This window comes from Schistocerca gregaria, chromosome 2 (assembly GCF_023897955.1).
Source record: "Schistocerca gregaria isolate iqSchGreg1 chromosome 2, iqSchGreg1.2, whole genome shotgun sequence".
In the NCBI taxonomy this organism is placed as follows: Eukaryota; Metazoa; Arthropoda; class Insecta; order Orthoptera; family Acrididae; genus Schistocerca; species Schistocerca gregaria.
The window spans coordinates 213109276-213131489 of NC_064921.1; positions in this window are offsets into that span (position 1 = coordinate 213109276).

Below are 22214 nucleotides of genomic sequence, written 5' to 3' on the forward strand. Positions count from 1 at the left end.
ACCTCAGTGCCATAATTAAAATGAGGAACTATTATTTTTTCTTAACAACAACTTTCAGAGGTTTGCGTTTCTTGAAACATAGTTTAGCGCCTGAGTTTCGCTAGACAAATATTCCAACTTGAGTAGGAATGCAATTTCACAAAATGTTGACCATTAACCCAAAAATAAAATTATTGTGAGAACATTATTAATCAAGCTTTCAAATAGATGATTAATATGTCTTTCGTATTGCGTTGTTTGAAAAGTGTGACCATTTACTCTCATACTCCTCAGTTTGCGATTAAGATACTCCTAAGTAAAGAAAAAAAGTCAGCAGGTTAACTTCCAAGGTTGCCTTAAAAGCTACTTTGCTCAGAACCATCTACGTTGTTTTCGTAGCATTCAATGAGAGGAAAGGTTTTTCTGGGTAGCTAATGTCTCACAGAAATTTGCATAATCAGTATTATGGGGAAAATTTATTCACTAGTCTCCTCATGAAACAGCCAGTGAAGAGATTTACTTACTTACTGAATTTTGGGTTTAATTGATTTAATTTCCTTCCTCAGTAGAATGAATGACTGATTTGGAATGGTGATCGTGATTTTACTTTGGTGCAACTCGTCATAACATCCTTGTGTGATATGACAAAAAAGGTTTTACAATCTTCATTGTTTGTAGGCTGACTGTAACTTGTTTCGGAACCAAATAAGAAACAAAGTCCGATAGCCTAGGGCGGGCTGAAGTGAAATGCCTCTGAAACTTTTATGTGAAAATTCTTATGGATTTATAAATAAAACAAACGTTATCAACATTCTTCACTTTTATTCTTCGTGTCTACATATTTATTTCTCAAATTTATCATCTTGGCTGCGAACACATATCTTCCTACGACACACCAGTTTGTCGACACCGTCACTGTAGAATGTTTGACGTTCTTGGCGGAGCCACAAACTCCCATCTGCTTGCACCGCATCGTCCTTAACAAAGTGAACTCTTGAAGGTATTCGTTAAGTTTCGCAAACAGGTGAAAATCGGATGTGGCTAAGATGGGACTTTACGGGCGGATTGGTTGTAGATGTCGCAGCACTCGTGTTGTCTGGCATTGTAATGCTGAAAGAGAGTGTACTCCTTACATGGACGAACTCTTCGAATTCGAAACTCGATTACTGCTCGCTGTTTCAGGTACGGACGTTATTACGATACTCACTAATCAGCCAGAAAATTATGACTACCTAGCTGATAGCCGATATCCTTTGGCACGGATAACAGCGGCAACGCCTCCTGCCATGAAGCAGTGAGGCCGTCGTAGATCGCTGGAGGCAGTTGCCACCACATCAATACACACAAGTCACCCAATTCCTGTAAATTGTGGGGAGCGGGTTGATGAGCTCTTCATGGCACATTCAATCACTTCCCAGATGTGTTCGATCGGTTTCAGATCTGACGAGCTGGGGGCCAGCACATCAATTGGGACTGGCCACTTGAACCACACCATCACACTGCTTGCCTTTTCACGTGGTGCATTATCGTGTTAAAAATGCCACAGCGGTCGGGAAATATGATCGTCATGAAGGTTCAAATGGCTCAGAGCACTATTGGACTTAACTGCTGAGGTCATCAGTCCCCTAGAACTTAGAACTACTTAAACCTAACTTACCTAAGGACGTCACACACATCCATGCCCGAGGCAGGATTCGTCATGAAGGGGTGTAAGTGATCTGCAACCAGTGTACAGAATTATTCGGCCGCCATGGTGCTTTGCATGAGTTACAATGGACCTATGGATGCCTACATGAATGTTCCCCAGATCACAATGGAGCCGTCACCAGCTTATCTCCAGTCCGCCGTACAGGTGTCAAGAAGCTGCTACACTGAAAGCCGACAGATTCGCGCCCTCTTATCGGCATGATGAAGAATGTATCTGGATTCATCTTCCCATGCAACGCTCTGCCACTGCACCAACGTCCAGTGCTGATAGTCACGTGCCCATTTCAATCTTAGTTGCCGATGTTGTGGATTTAGCATTGGCACACGCATGGATCGTCGGCTGTGGAGGCCCATCGTTCATTGCACTGTGTGTTCAGACATACTGGCACACTACCCACCATTTAAGTCTGCTAGTTCCGCTACAGTTCGCCGTCTGCTATGTTTTACCAGTCTGCCAGCCTACGACGCCCGACATCTATAATGAGGGGTGACCGCCCAATTCCACGATGTCTGGACGTGGTTTCACCAGCTAATATAAACACTCACCACAGCACTCCTCGAACACTGGGCAAGTCGTGAAGTTTCGGTAATGTCCCTGCCGAGCCTCCGGGCCATCACAATCTGCTCTCTGCCAAACTCAGATATATCGCACACTTCCTCCATTCTACACATGGCCGTGTCTGACTAGCAGTCACTACACGCCAGGTGACGCTGCTATCGCCTGGACAGGTTTGTATCGACGACAAGTCGGTGGTCATAATGTTCTATCTGATCAGTGTATACCGCCATGTTACACGCTGCAATTCGGAGTCCTCTATCGACAGACTTAACTTTGTGTTCTGCCTTACGTCAGGTCTTGTCATGGGGTAAGCCTCGTCAGTGAAGCCCAGCACATGACCGTCTAGGTAAGTGATTCGAGTGGCGGTTTCCCGTTGCCTTCCACTTATGACGATGAAATGATAATGAGGACAACACAACACCCAGTCTCTGAGCGGAGAAAATCTCCGACCTACACGGGAATCGACTCGGGCCCCTTCGCGTGACGGACCGCCGCGCTGATCACTCAGCTGTCGGGCCATACATATCGGCATATGCCTGAAAACATATCGGCATGAATAATAATGATGCAGAATGTTAACAACGTTTGATTTATTGAAAAGGCTATTCGAGTTTTCTCGTAAAAAGTTCGGAGGAATTAGTTATCAACAATCCATCGTAATATGATGATGGTCAAAATTTGGTCAAATACCAGCGAGCGGCTTGTGTGAGGGTGTTTTATAACCGGTTCACGTTAACTATACCTAAGAAAGAAATACAAGTTTACTTTAGAAACAAAATCCTAACGATTCTGCATAAGAGACTAAACAATGTGTGATATGAATCGTTCGGATAAAATTAATATTCACCCTAACAAGTTAACTGTTGTTAAAATCTGCAAGGATAATTTACCTTCTCCATGTGAAATTGCACATTTAGCGCAGAATAACTTTGACTCGTATTTTAAGGTTCAGAGGGGCTCACTATAACATCAGAAAGCCTTAACTGGTACCGAGCGAGGTGGCGCAGTGGTTAGACACTGGACTCGCATTCGGAAGGACGACGGTTCAATCCCGCGTCCGGCCATCCTGATTTAGGTTTTCCGTGATTTCCCTAAATCACTCCAGGCAAATGCCGCGATAGTTCCTTTCAAAGGGCACTGCCGACTTCCTTCCCCTGCCTTCCTTAATCCGATGAGACCGATGACCTCGCTGTCTGGTCACCTTCCCCAAAAATCAACCAACAACAACAACCTTAACTGGTATTTAAGTCATCTTAATAATCACTGTTCACATTCTCCAAGTAGAGTGAGTTGTTGGACTAATGACCTGTTGCAGATTCTGTAATTTTTCAACAAAATACTAGATATACATGAAATGTACTTACAGTTACGAATATAGACCATTATCAGCGCTATAATGGAATGACGACAATGAAAGTCACTGACGGAAGGGAACTCTAACCCAGATTTACATTTTACCGCGAGTGGTTGCGTTACCATTTCACTATCCGAGCATGACTTACGGCCACACCTAAACTTCCATATGTCGTCAACCATGTGTCTTTATCCTGTAGCCGTCCACCCATTATGTATATCCCCTCTCAGTGGAGACATTTTGCTTGGAAGTCGCTTGCCCGGTGTCGGAGGGTAAATGCGAACTTGCAGTACCTGTATTATTCCGAATTACAAAGGAACAGGAATTGCGTCGACTACAACCGTCATGAAATCCATGAAATGTGTTCGCAGTTGCAGTAGTTATTCACACCGGGTAAGTGACTTTCAAGTAATATGTCTCCCATATACTGGAATGTACGAGCACAGGATTTAGAAATTTCGTGTCTACTTTTTCACTATTTAGGTTTCTTCATTTGTACTTAATATGTACACTTTTTACACATGTTTGTTGACTATAAAAACGAATACATTGTTTACTGGTTTCTGTATTGCGTCGATAGTTGGAACTGTATTGATAAGGCAGCAGGCTGAGGGACGGCAGCAAGGAATACATGTCGAAGTTTGGGTCTGGCTGTGAGTCGAGCTAGGATAGCCAAATGGTGAGCCAACCGCTAGCGATAATGTGAAATTCCGGGTTCCAGTCCCTGTCCAGCACACATAGAAAAGTTTACCCTGACGCAGAACGAGTCTCAATTAGGAATGCTTAGGAGGAGGTGTGCAGTTCAGGCATTTGCTTTGCAACCAAGTGAAACCTCTTGAAATCCTTGACCGGAGCAGTGAACAATAACTAATCTTAATTGAAATCTAGGACAATACATCCCAGATAAAAAAGGCAATTGTTTACTGTATGTGAATTTATCTGTGAGTACAAAGATGAAACTCGACCACATGTAGTGTGTACCAATGTCGATACCGATCGCAGTCGTGAATTAACTGTACACTTTACAGCTATACTAAATAGCAACGGGGTAGCGAAATGGATTCCTTTCTTTTGCAGACTTTGTTTGTAGAATTTTTGTTTTCAGGAGGTTAACTATTTTTTGGGGAAGGAGGGTGATTTTTGATTGAGGGTTTTGGATTTTCCATTGGTGTTTTTGTTTCTGGTATTGAATTTCTATTGTCTACTAGTTGCCAAAATCTACAGAATTTGCAACAGGCCAATAGTCCATCAGCTCGCTCTACCTGGAGAATGCCAACTGTGATTATTAAGACACTTAAATGCCAGTTAAATCTTTCAGATGTTATAGTGAGCCTCTCTAAACCTTTAAGCAGGAATTAAAGGTATTATTTTTTTACTTTCATACTCATTTATATTTTATTTAACAATTACTACTTCATCTTTACAAGGTCTTAATCATAAAGAATATGTTAGCCATCGTTCGCGGTGATGTATCGGCTCTGTCGGTTTCTTGCAGCTCATCAAGTATCCACCTGTGTCGTGACAGTCCTTCTAAAGATGCAGTTCCCAGACAAACTTTGATATAAGAAAGATACATACGAAGATATTAAACACAAGAAAATAAGCCCAATTGTGACGAGATCAGGGACCAAGAAGGTGTACATGAAAAGAAAGGAATGTATCAGTATATGTCGCTTCGGTAATAAATCAGAAGAAAGGACTAGAAACCTAAGAGAAATGAATGTAGGAAAATTTTGGAGAAATAGAAGCGGACGTGGTGTTGGGAAGAATACATTTAACATATAGAATAAGCAAAAGAACTTCTATCAATATTTATGTCAAAAGCAGTTCCACTGTTTAGAATAGATGGTTCAAATGGCTCTGAGCACTATGGGACTTAACTTCTGAGGTCATCAGTCCCCTAGAACTTAGAACTACTTAAACCTAACTAACCTAAGGACATTACACACATCTATGCCCGAGGTAAGATACGAACCTGCGACCGTAGCGGTCGCGCGGTTCCAGACTGTAGTGCCTAGAACCGCTCGGTCACCCCGGCCGGCATTTAGCACAGAACAATGAATGAATAGGTGGTCGATCTGTGCAGACTTGAAGGGCACAGGGGATAACAGAGTTTGTTACAGAAGTTTTAATATTCTGCCACTGTATTCCACACTCATCCCATAAATGTTTAGTATGGCGCTGAGAATCTGGATGTCTTGCCCCCCAGCAAATTAATTTTTGTCATCTGAAATACACGCGAAAAATACTGCAGTCAAAAGCATAGATTAATGACAAAAAGAGGGTCAGGTTGGGTCATTGAAACAGAAATATTGACAACTTTTGCAAAATCAATTTCAGTCTCTGCGTGACCATCATCAGCCCTAGTATAAAAGCCCTCTGTACTTGTAAATACAAGCAGTAAAAATGCAGTGTCTACTCATATAAATGAAAAGTAATTGTCAGACCGAAAGTAAAAATTCAACAAAGCAAAAAAGCAAAGATGCTGCGACGAAACTGGACGTCCCTCTACTGTTAGTTGCTGCCGTGAGGCGAAAAATTACTGCCCAGTCTATATATGACGACACTCTAGCCTTTTCAGTAATATATTGGACCATTTTAATTTTTACTAGGCAATTTATTTCAACGAACTAATTTACATTATAATTATTATGAGAAAAAATCTGAATTTGTTACATTTCCTCCCTCTCCTGGGTGTGTTGCTCTTTATTAATGCGTATGTAAATATTAATGATGCAATTCGTGCAGTATTCAATAGTCTACGCTTTGACACGAAAATATGAGTTTATATGGCTAAAGCTGCATTACGCAAGCATTTGTCCCCCTTACAATCAGTACATTTCCCGATTACTTTGTAAAGAAAGAAAAAAAATATATATTGTTCCAGTTGATCCCATTTGTTCAGAATCGACAAGCTTACTCTAAGTGACGTTACACTTTGCTGATAGCAAACTTACACAGGATATACGACACACACTCGTCCCCAAGCAAGTGGAATATGTTTACCACCAATGTAGTTACGAAATTTTCACAACAATTGCAGCTTGGACGTAACAAGAGTAACTTGGAGATTCTTGCAACAAGTGTATATGTCAGGGTTTCAGGGAGACACTTGTGTTGCTGAGGTAACAGTGGTCAGTACACTGGAGTGCCCCCCTATAGCTGAATGGTCAGCGTGACGGATTGCCTTCCTTCGGACCCGGGTTCGATTTCCGGCTGGGTCGGGGATTTTCTCCGTTCAGGGACTGGGTGTTGTGCTGTCTTCAACATCATTGCACCTCATACGGCTCGCAGGTCGCCCATTGTGGCGTCGAATGTAATAAGACCTGCACCAAGGCGGCCGCACCTGCCCCGCAAGGGGCCTTCGGCCAACGACGCCAAACGCTCATTTTTAGTACACTGGACTCACCCTCGGAAAGATGACGCTTCAGATCTCCGTCTGTTCATGCATATACCGTGATTTCTCTAAATCACGATATGGTTCCTTTGAAAATGGCATAGCCGCTTTCCTTCCTTAACCTTCCGCCATCCGAGTCCGTCTTTAAGGACCTCGTTGTCGACGGTTCGTTAAGCGTTTATCTTCTTTCCTTTCAGTATATATGTGTTACCAATTACCTCTTGGAGTCGTTAGTGAGGCATCTATGTAGGAACAATGATGCCGAACCGGCTTTTCTTCCGATGCCAGAAGCTGCTCGATATAGACCGACATTAGTAGCACAGATCAGTAAGGTTTATGCAGCAACTAACGGCGCAGCTGCATAAGTAGGTAATTCGTTCAATGTATTATACTCGTGTAGCACGATCTTGCAAAAGTTCATAAAACTGGTTCATAAAACATAGCATAAAGTAGACAGTCATACATCTTCAATGCGTGCATCATTTATCTAGGCATGGGTAGCGTCAGTAATGATATTCAGTGTACAAGTATTCGTATTTCGTTCATAGAGTTCTGTCACAGGCAACAGGGCGGTTAACCGATGTCGGCATTCTTCTTCGTAAGTGGAGCTGTACAGACCTATACTCGCACCGTAAACACTTTGGAGGATAAATACCAATGCTTCTACAACATTCGAGTGACGTAACTACTGACGCATGTTGAGAGAAGATACTACTGGTTACTTTTAAATACCGAGCGATGCGACGAAATCGTTAGCTCACTGCACTCGCCTACAGGAGGACGAGTGTTTAAACTTGCGTTCGGACACCGAGGCTTAGATTCCTGATTTCCCTAAATCGTACCAAGCAAATGCCGGAATGGTTTATTTGAAAGAACACAGCCGATTTTCTTCCCCATCCTTGACACAGTCCGAGGTTTTGCTCCGTCTCTAATTACCTTAATGTCGAAGGGACGTTAAACTGAATCTTCCTTCCTTCCTTCTCCTTTAAATATCACCCCATTATTGTTTTTCCGAGTTGACAACCGTTTTTAAGTACGATAACTGACTAAAACGTCCTTTAGCATTAAGCGCTACTCTGAGGTGATGAGATTGGCAAAGGAGAGAAAACTGCGGGGGGGGGGGGGGGGGGGGGTCGCGTAAGTCAACTCAGAAAACTGACCAAATACAATAATTTTCTTTGGACAACTACCACAGTCGAACAAAATTTCTGAAACGACAACAGTTCAACTGTAATTATTGTTTGTTGACCATTATCGGCAAATTTCGGATGTTATGCCATTTGCAGTGCATGAGCATAAGCCACTGTAGTGGGTGAATCATTTCTATGTAATTTAAATTATGTTCTCCTCATAATTTTTGCCCCAACAGGACTTCCTCTTCTTCAGTGAAGTTTATTCACTCGCGTCCTATTACTTCTCCTACATAGTGTTTTCCAAAAATTTCATTCCTAGCCGATTGTGGACAACCTCCTCATTCTTTTTATCATATCGTCCGTTTACTTTCCATATTTATCTATGTAACCACATCTCCAGACCTTCCATTCTTTTACCAATTATCCAACAATAAACTATTCTTCGATGAAATGATGCGCTTTTGTCATACCTTCGCTTAAATATACACTATGTGATCAAAAGTATCCGGACACCCACAGAAATATACGTTTTTCGTATTAGGTGCATTATGCTGCCACCTACTGTCAGGTAGTCCATATCAGCGACCTCAGTAGTTATTAGACATCGTGAGAGAGCAGAATGGAGTGCTGTATCGAACTGACGGACTTCGAAAGTGGTCTGGCATTTGGGTGTCACTCGTGTCACACGTCTGTACGCGAGATTTCCACACACTTAAACATCCCTAGGTCCAACGTATGTGATAGTGAAGTGAAAACTTGAAGAGACACATACAGCACAAAAGCGTACGTGCCGACCTTGTCTGTTGACTGACAGAGACCGCTGGAAGTTGAATAGGGTCGTAATGTACAATAGGCAGACATCTATCCAGACAATCACACAGGAATTCCACTGTAAGTACTATGACAATTAGGCGGGAGGTCAGAAAACATGCATTTCATCGTCGAGCCACACATCACGCCGGTGAACGCTCTCAGGCTGTTTTGTTAAAATCAGGAGCAGCTCATCGCCTCCAGCTGGTAACACGAGACCCCTCCCTTTTTATCAGTTTGACAATCGCTTCTAGCGTGTTTTCATTTATCAGTGAGGTGAAGGACTAGGGGATTTGAGGATGCTTCAGGACAACGTAAAATAATGTTGTAGACAAATTTTGTATCACCTGAGGATGTCCCTAAATTGACGTGAAACCGGTCGTGGCTTTAATAAAGACTTTCTACAGCCTTCCTATAAAAATGTGCAGATTTCGCTGCGGTTGCCCGAAATAATATCCTTCTGGTTGCTGACAGTTTCCTCCCTAGCCTTGCTGTAATGTCGCGCATTGGGGACCTGCCACACCCTCGACGGCTTTCAAGTCTTCACAGAGGTGAAGCCGTCGCTCTGCGCCAACAGGGTCACTCTGGACCGCCTATGTGTTTATTATCTCACGTATGCCATGAAACTTTCTGAGACGGCGAAGCTGGAATCTGCGGAACCGTTCCGTGACCCTCGCGACATAACTTCCATTACCAAGTTAGACATCGTAGCTTGCTGCCCATATCTTTCTTAAGACCAAACTGATGGTCATCTAATCCATCCTCAATTTACTTTTCCATTCAGCTCTATACTATTCCGGTCTGCAACACCGATACAGGGTGAAAAGTATTTAAACCGACAAACTCTGGGAGGCTGTAGCGGACATCAAAATAAATATTTTTCCCTAATATCATTTTTTCCTATGAGGAGCCCACCCACGGTCATCCTGCAGACATCTATTTAAGGATCTAGGGATCCTCACAGTAACCTCACAGTATATATATTTCCTTATGAAATTTGTTGATAATAATCCAACCCAATTCAAAAGTAATAGCAGTGTGCATACCTATAACACCAGGAGAAAGGATGATCTTCACTATGCAGGGTTAAACCTGACTTTGGCACAGAAAGGGGTAAATTATGCTGCCACAAAAGTCTTTGGGCACCTACCAAACAGCATCAAAAGCCTGACAGATAGCCAACTAACATTTAAAAATAAATTAAAAGAATTTCTAGATGACAACTCTTTCTACTCATTGGCTGAATTTTTAGATATAAACTAAGTAAAAAAAAACCTTAATCATTAGTGTCATGCAATATTTTGTGTAATGTAATTTCTTGTACAGACATCTTTTATTAACCTGACACGTTCCACATCATTACGAAGTGTCGTATTCATGATCTAAGGAACAAGTATTAATCTAATCTAATCTAATCTAATCTAATCTTAAATCGGTAGAGGAAGATTTCTCAGGCGGCAAATTAATTAAACCAACAAACACTTTTTAATTTTTTTTATGAGCAAGAGACAACACATTAAAACAACCCAATTTCAATTACAGTAAATTTTCAAAAATGCCTCCATTGACACGTAAACAAAGGTTACACCGTCGGATCATGTTCTGTCTGAAACGGGCAAAACCCCAGGAGTATTCTGAATTGTTCCTGCTGCTGCTACTATCCGGGCAACCAGATTCTCTTCTGATGCAACATGAGTTGCTTTAACAAGGTTGTGCATCTCTCCCCACACAAAAAATCAAGAGGGGGCATATCTGGGGATCGAGCAGGCCATGGTACAGGACCACTTCTACCAATCCACGTTTCTGGGAACTGTCGGTCAAGATTAGATTAGATTAGATTAGATTAATACTTGTTCCATAGATCATGAATACGACACTTCGTAATGATGTGGAACGTGTCAGGTTAATGAAAGGTGTTTGTACAAGATATTACATTACACAAAATATTGCATTACACTAATGCTTAAGTTAGTTTTTTTCCCTCCCTTAATTTATATCTAAAAATTCAGCCAATGAGTAGAAGGAGTTGTCATCTAGAAATTCTTTTAATTTATTTTTAAATGTTGGTTGACTATCTGTCAGGCTTTTGATGCTGTTTGGTAGGTGACCAAAGACTTTTGTGGCAGTATAATTTACCCCCTTCTGTGCCAAAGTCAGATTTAACCCTGCATAGTGAAGATCATCCTTTCTCCTGGTGTTATAGCTATGCACACTGCTATTACTTTTGAACTGGGCTGGATTATTAAGAACAAATTTCATAAGTGAATATATATACTGTGAGGTTACCGTGAGGATCCCTAGATCCTTAAATAGATGTCTGCAGGATGACCGTGGGTGGGCTCCAGCAATTATTCTGATTACACGTTTTTGAGCAATGAATACTTTTCTACTCAACGATGAATTACCCCAGAATATGATACCATACGAAAGCAGTGAATGAAAGTAGGCATAGTAAGCTAATTTACTGAGACTCTTATCACCAAAATTTGCAATAACCCTAATAGCATACGTAGCCGAACTCAGACGTTTCAGCGGACCATCAATGTGTTGCTTCCAGTTTAACCTCTCATCAATGGACACACCTAAAAAATTTTAAAATTCTACCTTCTGTTCAAAGTCTATATTTATTACTGGAGTTGTGCCGTTTACTGTACGGAACTGTATATACTGTGTTTTATCAAAATTTAAAGAGAGTCCGTTTGCTGCGAACCACTTAATAATTTTGTGAAAAACATCACTTAGTTCTTGGGTTTTGGATGTTATTACTATACTTGTATCATCAACAAAAAGAACTAACTTTCCATCTTCATCAATATGGAATGGTAAGTCATTAATGTATATCAAGAACAGTAAAGGACCTAAGACCGAACCCTGTGAGACCCCGTGCTTGATAGCCCCCCAGTTTGAGGAATCAGCTATTGTATTAACATTACATGAACCACTTATTTCAACTTTCTGCATTCTTCCAGTAAAGTATGAATTAAACCATTTGTGCACTGCCCCCCTCAAACCATAATGATTTAGCTTATCTAAAAGAATTCCATGATTTACACAGTCGAAGGCCTTTGAGAGATCACAAAAAATACCAATGGGTGATGTCCGGTTATTCAGAGCATTTCATATTTGATCAGTGAAAGCGTATATAGAATTTTCTGTTTAAAAGCTTTTCTGAAAACCAAACTGACATTTTGTTAGTACTTTATTTTTACATATGTGGGAGGCTACTCTTGAATACATTACTTTCTCAAAAAATTTTGATAGAGCTGTCAGAAGAGAGACTGGGCGATAGTTGTTGACATCCGACGTATCTCCCTTTTTATGCAATGGTTTTGCAATGGCATATTTCAGTCTATCGGGGAAAACACCCTGCTCCAAAGAGGTATTACATACGTGGCTGAGAATCCTACTTATCTGTGGGGAACAAGCTTTAAGTATCTTGCTGGAAATGCTATCAATTCCGTAAGAGCTTTTACTTTTCAGTGAGTTTATTATTTTATTGATTTCAGAGGGAGAGGTTCGTGGAAATACAGTTGTTTCAAACTGCACAGGTATGGCCTCTTCTATTAGAAGCCTTGCCTCTTCTAGTGAAGATCTAGATCCTACTTTCTCCACAACATTTAAAAAATGATTATTGAAAATATTTCCAATTTCAGATTGTTTGTTAGTACATCTCTCATTCAGTTTTATGACACTAAAGTCCTCCTGTGCTCTTGGTTGCTCTGTTTCCCTTTCAATAATATTCCAAATTGCTTTAATTTTATTATCAGAGTTACTGATCTCAGACATGATACACATGCTTCTGGACTTTTTAATAACTTTTCTTAGTACCGCACAATACTTTTTATAATATTGAACAATTTCGGGGTCAGTACTCCCTCTTGCTGTTAGATACAGTTCTCTTTTACAGTTGCAAGATATTCTTATTCCTTTAGTTAGCCAAGGTTTTTTATACGTTTTCTTCGAATTATGTTTCACTGTTTTCTTGGGAAAACAATTTTCAAATACCCTTAAAAATGTATCGTGCAATAAGTTATATTTCAAGTTTGCATCGGGTTCCATATACACTTCATCCCAGTCTAGTTCCTTTAGGCTTTCCCTAAAGTTTGCAGTATTTATATTGTTAATTGAACGCACTGCTTTGAAATTCTGTTTTGATATACTGCATGGAGCTATGCCATGTACTGTAACTAGCTGTGCACCATGATCTGAAAGACCATTCTCAACAGGATAAGCATTTATGTCCTTAAATTTATCTTGGTCTATAAAAAAGTTATCTATCAATGTCCTGCTGTTCTTTGTTATCCGAGTAGAAAAATCAATGACGGAGCTCAAATTGAAAGAACTGAGTAATACTACAAGGTCATTCTTCCTATCACACTCTTTCAGGGAATCAACATTGAAATCCCCACAAATGATAATTTGCTTCTCCCTGTCTGACTGATAGCACAACAAAGCATCCAAGTTTTCTAGAAATAGCTGGAAATTCCCTGAGGGGGACCTATACACTGCTACAATTATGAAAGTGCCATCATTTAGTTTCAGTTCAGTGGCACATGCTTCCATATGTTGCTCTACACAAAATTTTTTAGTTTCTAAATGTTGTGCGCTGTGGAAGTTTTTGACATATATGGCAACTCCTCCTCTCATCATATTATCTCTACTTACATGTGCACCAAATTTGTACCCATTGATGCTAACCTTTTGCATATCAGTGACAATGTGATTCTCAGACAGGCATAGTACATCTATTACATTCTCAGTTTCTATATCTTCTAAACAAAGCAGAAGCTCATCAATTTTATTCGTCAATCCCCCAATATTTTAATGAAATATATTAACATTTTTCATTTTACTTTTGTGAGTATCTTGAACTTTTTTAACATCTTTAGTACTTTTATTCTTCAATCCCCCAATATTTTCATGAAATATACTAACATTATTTTTCACTTTACTCTTGTGAGTATCTTGAACTTTTTTAACATCTTTAGTACTTGCCTGGCTGAGATTCCCACTGGACACTGATCTTACACTAAAAAGAGTTACCACCATGAGATGTAGTTCCTCCCCCCTTTAAATTTCCTGCTATCAGCCCAGCCAGTTTACCCTTCCCCTTCTTGTCTGCGTCGATACCCAAGGAATCGACGCACACGACGACTGAAATGTGTCAGCACCCTGTCATGTTGGAACACATGCGTTGTCTTGTAGGCAGCGGGACGTCTTCCAGCATTTCTGTCAATGCTCTGGCGAGAAAACTGTAATAGTGCCTACCATTTAATGGCCTAGGTAGCAGATACTGTCCAATTAAACAGTCCCCAACAACACCGACCCATTTATTAACGAAGAACCGCAATTGATGAGCGCTAGTAACTGTGGAATGAGGGTTATCCTCACTCCTAACTTTCGAATTGAGCATGTTGAAGACTCCATCAAACCCAAACTTTGCTTCACCGATAATCAACACGCAGAATGGAAATGTAGGATGCATTTCACACTGTTCCAGGTACCACTGCAAAAACTGTGCTCTGGGTGGATAATCAACTGGTTCCAGGTCGTAGACACGCTCTAAGTGAAATGGACGTAATAACTGCTCTCAAAGGAGTGTCCTCACATTCGTCTGATTCGTCCCCAAGTTACATGTAATTGCACGAGTGCTGAGTAAAGGATCCCGCTCCACATGTTGCAAGGCAGCTTCCTCAAATTGCAGCGTTCTTACCGTGCAACGGGGTCCCTGTCCAGGTAATCTGCTAAATGAGCCGGTCTCACGCACATGTTAGTACACAGCAGCAAAGGTCGTATGATGTGGGATACGGCGATTAGGATAATGTTGTTGATAAACCCGCTGTGCAGCTCGTCCGTTGTGGTGCGCTATGTAGTACGCACCAACCATATCAGTGTACTCACTTCAGGTGTATCGCTCCATTAGTAAACAGACACAATGCACTACAACACTAGTGGACAGCAGTTGCCTTCTATTGAAGAGCGTAATACGCCCTCTGACAACTGAAGAATGTAATACGGGCTCCACCGGTTTAAATAATACTCATAGGAAAAAATGACAATAGGGAGAAATGTCTTTTTTTTTTGTCCCCTACAACCTCCCAGAGTTTATCGGTTTAAATACTTTTCACCCTGTATACCGCGACTGTTCTTGGATTCATCTGCCCCTGTTAACCAGGAAATTGTGTGGATGTTACATCTCCAATAGCCCAATGACATGCATCTTTTAACACTAATTCTACAAATTACTTAAATAATCGCCAGTTTTTTCTCCTAATTAGTTCTTAAAAAATTATTTACAATATTTGATAGTCTGCAAAAGTACAACAAGCACATACACTGACACATACGAGCAACAAAGCAAATCGCACATTTATTCAAATCTAAACCGTACTACGAAAAAGAATAAAAATACGAAAAAGAATAAAAATACACTGTCAGATAAAATAAATGAACCATGATCGGACGTCAGCGTAACATCTTGTCCATAGACAACGTCGGTGGTTATCTAAACGTTAGAAGTTGCAATTCTCTGTAAGAGCTTCAATGGCCAACAAAGTGAATTACTACTGTTCGTTTTCTGTGCTTTTACCAAGACTGGTATGACTTATAAGAAGCGTAAAGAATCTTAGATTTCGAGCAACTAGAGTGCAGAACATGGAGATATCGTGTACACATATGAAACAGCTTTATCAGCATCTGATAGAGTTTGAAGGAGGCCTCAGTGGTGGTCCCCTCTTGGCTGACTGATCGAATAGTGCAATATCCAGATATATGGGGCATTCGTATATGACTGCGGCCCGTGGCCGGACGCTGAATGGGAGCGTGAAGACATGTATACCCATCGTCATGCTTTATATCGACAATATCTGAACCACCATCAGGCACGCTCGCAATGTTTTGCACCAACACATCGTAAAATTAACTGATTCCCTTTTACATTCTGGGTTATCCGTACCATTGGCTGGGGACCCGAAGCATCCGCTGTAGCGAATTTCCGTCTCATGGTAGACTGCTGGTAACACCACAAAACAAACGACTGCGTTTGCAGTAGTGCAGTGACCGGAAAGCACAGTCAGTAAATGAATGGCGTCGCAGTGTTTTCACTGAAAATTATCGGTGCTTCACTATCCAAGATGACCATCATTAGCTGGTATGATGGCGGTATGGAGGTAGATCCAGTTCTTCCAGCGTTTCTAAGAGTCACAACGATGTTACTCCGTGTGTCATGGTATGGGGAGCCATCGTTATGACTTCAGATCACAGATGGTAGTGTGGTAGTGACTGAGATAAAACTGACATACTGCTTTATATGTTACATTTCTTACAAAACTACTGTGGGACCATTTTTCAACAAGTCTATGCTCTTCCACAGGAGACATATATCTCTGTGTTCTGTCTGTGTGATAATGAGGTATTCCTGTGGCTAACAAGAGTACCGCATCTGTCCCCAATGGAAAATATGTGGGAGTAGCTCGGATGTCGGCTCTGACTCAGTGCAGGTATCTAGGACATGAAGTAACAGTTACAACAATTGTGGACCAGCTTTCGACAGGAGAGGACGCAACGGTTTTGTGATACTCTTCCCACCCAAAACAGTGCATGCAATCGGGCCAGAGGGAGTCATGCTGATAAATGGGCTCATACTGCCAAATCCCCATACGTTTCCCTCGATTTTGTGATCACTCGATTATCATCTTACAACCTCTCAACCAGTGAAATGTCTTTTGTTTCCTTCGCCCCTTATGTGTCACTCACGTTGTTTGTCGTCAGGCGTATAACAACTAGTTGTGACTGGCTTATCATTGCAATAAAAACTGTGAGCCACCCACTCAACAAAACACTAAAGCCTGGCAATCTATGCAGAATATGGACTGCGCTACCGCAATTCCGACAATACCTCAAAAATCTGTCAGGGTGCCCCAATCAGCACGAGGCACCAGCGAGGAGACGAATCGGCCATAAACGTCCTTGCCCGTCTCCACTCCGCGCCTTAAAGGAAACCTACGTGGAGGGGACGACTCAATGCTGATGCTATAGTGACGAGCCAAAATATCACTTAATTCATAAAATAATTAAAAAAAAACAGGTGAATGCTACAAAAGCTCCCCACTCTCGTTGTACAAAACACACATGAGTAAAAACCAGGTTGTTAATGGCCTAGAGCAGTGGCTTATCGACTGGAGAACCACTTCATGCCAAACATAATCGTGGGAATGACACTTTCGATTGGATACACTGAAACTTTTTGTGAAAGTAACCGACTTTTCCATACTCCTCACGTGGTGTTTCGGAGTCACGTACTTTTTCTTCTGTACATAAAAGGCAAATATATTATATTCATTTACTTTCTGGGAATGGCAGTGATGGCACAGTGGTATGCGCCCTTAGCCCAGGCGCCGGCTCTAGCCAGCAAAAGCAGAGTGGGAGGTGACTCCACACCTGTGAAACTACTCAACATCCTGTGGATGCTCATCCTTTCTAATGAAATTTATACACCGCCTCCTGCCAACGTATAAGTACTAGAGCGCACACCATGAGCACACCAACCCAGCCAAACGTGCCCACGACTACAAATACAGGGTGGGGCACATAAAAGTGGCCCGGACGAGTGGATACGTTTGAACTTGAATGTTTCCGTATAACCACACCCCGTGATGCGCACATCACTTGCACGCCCACAACGTGATCCACACAGATTCAGAGCGTAATGTAGGGCGTGTCGGCGTGAGTGGAGCAGTGCAAATGGGACGATGGCACTCAGTACGCTTAGTGGAGCAGTGGGTGTTCATAGTGTAAAGTTGCGTGACAAGAAAGTGGTGGAAACGGTGTCGTTAATTGTTTGCTGAGAAGTTTAATGGATTCAGAGTGCCGGCAAAGAGTGTCATGTAATGCTTAATTCTAAAACATTTTCAGACACGATCTGATTAGAACAAGTCAGAAAAACATTCCTAAACGTAACCGCGGGCCTGAAAATGTGGCTGCAGTTCACCAGAAAATGCTTCAGAATCCTAGTTGATCAACCAGACGCTCGGCGCAAGAGACCGACGTATCACGTCAATCATGCGGACAAATACTCCATCTGGGCCTGTACATCCTTACCGAGTGTCTATTGTTCTTGCACTAAACCCAGCATTTGCTCGTTAGCGCCTCCAGTTTTGTAAGTGGCTGCTCACTGAGATACCAATGAATGACTTGAACATGAATCTGTTCTTTATGCGTTGTGGAGACTGGTTTCACCTGGGTGGTTATGTTAACCCACAAAATCACCGGTTCTGGGCAGCGGAGAATCCGCATAAATTCCAGAAACACCACTGCATGATCAGAAGGCTGGGGTTTGGCGTGCAGTGTCTGCACGCCGTAGTGTTGATCTCACCTTCTTTCATCAGACGCTGACTTCGAAGCGTTGAATTACCAAAATTTTGAAACAATTTGTGATAGCATTATCGGAGGACGAAAAGACCTACAACTTCTTCGAACACCATTGAACAACTGGCCGAACCTTGGAGCTCATTTACACAACCTTAGTCTGCCAGAGTTGTTAGCGTAGATCAGTCTGGTGCCGACCCTTGCTGGCCACCCAGGCCACCCGATCTGTGAGCGTGCGATTACTTTGTTTGAGGGGCTCTCAAGTCTAAGGTGTGTCGCAACAATCCTCATAGTCTTCAATAACTGCAGCAGAACGTTTCGGATGAGATTCAAGAAATTCCAGCAGTCCATCTCCGATCTGCCTTCCGCTTCTTGCTGACCAGGGCCTCAATGTGCCAAGTTAGTATTTAACATTCTGCGTGGTGTCTGTTTGTTCTATATCGTGCCTTCCTACCACTTTCGCGCAACGACGCTCTGAGCGTGTTTTTTAGGGAATTGACTAGTTTGAACCTGGGACCTGTTGCTGGTAAGGAGACGTCAGACCACACATGACATGTTGAGTTCAGACAAGTTCAGTGAGACGAGCGATGATATAACCAAATACTTAATCATTTCAGCGTCAGCTCCACTGCACTCCCTGTAAAAAAAACTTAATACTAACTAAATTTAGTGGAAGGGGCTTAAGGCTTTCCTATTTTTAGTTAGCTGGTAAAATAACGTCGAAAAAGCAGTTAAGTTTACCATTGGAAATTTTATTCTACTCACAAAAACATCATTTATAAATTGCACAATTGATAAAAGGAAATGTTTTAATACAGGATGGTAAAAACCAACTGCGTTCAACAAAAATGTGAACGAATATTCCATGAATGGGTTTCCAAGTTCTACAATGGATCGAAGGATGACCTATGCCATATCACATCTATAATCTAGGTTTAAATTAAGTTTCACAAAAGTGAAAACTATCAAAATGGTCTACAGTGACCCTCAATTATCTTTAATTACTGATCTAACTTGTCGTAAATTACAGTGGCTGATGTGGCTTCTCGATAATTATATAACAGAGAAATCATCGCGTTTCAGATTTTTACTTCAAGTGGCAAATGTGAACACCATGAGCTTTAATTTACGATCGACACTAGTATTACGCAAAAAGGGGGTGTAACAGATGAGACTTCTGCAGTTCTGAGTGAAGCTTTATGCGCTGTTATGCGGCATCGCGTGCATTCATTACCTTGTCGGTGTTCGTCCGGGGGCGGCGGGCAGCACAGCTCCGCTCACCTCGCCGTCTCGGAAGCAACTCTCCCCTAACTTCTCCTTACTACAATTTACCGAAGTTGATTTAAGAAAAACCTATCTGGCTGTGTTTTCATCTGACCAATCAGGGTCACAATGTTAACCTTAAGCTCCGCCTACAAAAATTCTGTCTATTCAATGAGAAACGTTTTACTTTTCGTGGTGGGACAATGTTTTTAAAGTTGGCAACGTAACAGAGACGCGAAAAAGTCTCACGCTAAAACTTGCAGTTGGTGTGGTCCTTTTAGTGTTATCCTAAGATCTATACTGTTCTTCGGGAGGGCTCTATCTTTTAACATTGACTGGGGGATGGTCCTGACGTAACACAGACGCGAAGAAGTCTCACGCTGAAACTTGCGGCTGGGGTGGACCTTTTAGTGTTATCGTAATATCTATACTGTTCTTGTGGAGGGTTCTAGCTTTTGACATGGGCTGGGGGTTGGTCCTAGAGGTTATCTGGCGACGTGGGTGTCATTCCCTTATCGCCTTCTAGCTTAACACGGTACTGCTCTCGGCTTCTGTTCTCGTTTCTCCTCTCGGAACTGCGTCTGTCTCACGGTGGGAAGGTATGCCATGCATTTAGGCATTCTTGTGTTAGTCTGTGGTATTCCATTTGCTCACTCGTTACTCGTATTACTTTGGTTAATTTAATGTCACGATTTATTCGGAGCTATGTGACATACTACTGGATTTGCTTATCATGTCAGGGTTTTCATGGAAGGTGTTGGATTTGCCTGACACCTTATAGGTACTATTTCTTCTTTCCTCTGTTTTCTTTGTACCCTTGCACTGTGTTCTACGAGCCACTTTTATTCGCCTCGCCCTGCAAAATAACCACAAATTAGTGGCAGAAAAATGAAATAATACCATTCAGCGATATGTGTCAGTCAAGTCACAATTTTTCTTCCTAATTTTTCTTTAAGTTGACGAGTCTGACTACATAAATAATTTGAATTTAAGGTGAAATCTTCTGTTTTATTTATGTCTCTTTTCATATCCCTTCATGTGTAGCATTCTCTCCTACCCTTCTTAGCCTGATGCCAGGCGGTCCATTTAGCTGTTTCCGTAATTCTAGTGTCAGGACCGGAATAACGCTGAGTGGGCATGATCCGAAACAAGAAGGCAGCACAGTGGCGATCGAAATTACCGCATACCACACCCTTACGACACACTGTCTCGCCTCTATGTGACCTGATTTATGGTCCAGTCACAACAAAGCTGGGAAAACCTGCCATAGATAATCACCACCTCAGCCTAGCAATATGCATCTCTGACTGCTGTCTCCACGTTTGTCTACAGTCTGAAGTAAGCCACTCAGTCTTGCCTGAATGTAGGTGCCAGTTCCACCAGCCCCTGGTCTGCAGCTAACTCTTAGACCTGATGATGCTTTTGTTCAACGGGTACAATCCATTCGGGATCATCTCTAGTCTGACAGCAATCTAGCATACCTTTTAAGGCTATAGTTAACCTCACATGTCTACATGTAAAAATGCACAGCATAAGGCTATCTTGTAATACAGTACTTATTTATTACAAGCATTTTCTGTCAATAAACATCCTCATCATTGAACAGTCGCAACATCACACGCCATACATGACGTGTTTCCATATATGAAGTCATGTGATTTCATTGTATATTCTTTATAATATATGAAGACATGTACGCATATGACATGTGATGTTATGGTTGTAAATGTTTTCTACCATGAGGGTACTCAGAGATTAAAATCGGTCGTAGTAAATATTACAAGACAGTACTGTGTCATCCATTTTTCCAAGTGACATCAACCAGTTCCTGGGTGTTTCCATGCAGTCCTGGGTTCGCAGTCCTCGCCTCGACGTGCCTCGCACCTGAACTGCTGTCACAAGCTGTTGGCGTCCATGATTTAAGCGGTTTTCTGTCGTTGGATAGCCTGACGTCTCATCGCCTGCTGGCATCCAAGTACCGCCAACATGCCAGCCTGTGTTACGCTGACGAGTGCTCTATTACTCAGGTTCAATGGGTGACTTCGGGGCGCCGCCTTCGGCTGCTGTACGAGTTCTTGCTAAATAATACATAGTGCTGCATTTCTGATTCGACGACCGCTGAGGAACTAGTCGCTTCCATCCAGTGCTCTGCTCACCATTCTGATTCACGCATTTGGCGCTAACGGTGCTAAAAGCCCATTGTACCTGGGATCTTACTCAGGACCCCTCTGGCTGAATTGTCTCTGGAAGAATACTCACTGTCTCAAATTTAAACGCATAAAAATATAAAAACTTAACATGATACTGTTTCGAATTTTCAAAAGTTTCTGTATATTGTCACTATTGCATTTAATATGATTTTTTTTTCAATGTAACCAGTAATAGTAGCTGATCACAATCCATATATGCATCGCTCCATTTCCATCGCGATTATAAATCATTAGTACTTTTCGAGGCACTATCCTCGCCATGATGCATTGTTGGATCACACCAGTTTCAATTCTTTTTTCCTTTATTGGCAGTTCTTGCAGTGGCAGTCACCTACACAGTTTTATTTTTGGTGTTGACAAAGAACGATAGTAGCGCTGAGTGCAGAGTGTCTAAGTCAGAAATAATCATTGTTTTAACTGAAGGTACGCACCAAAA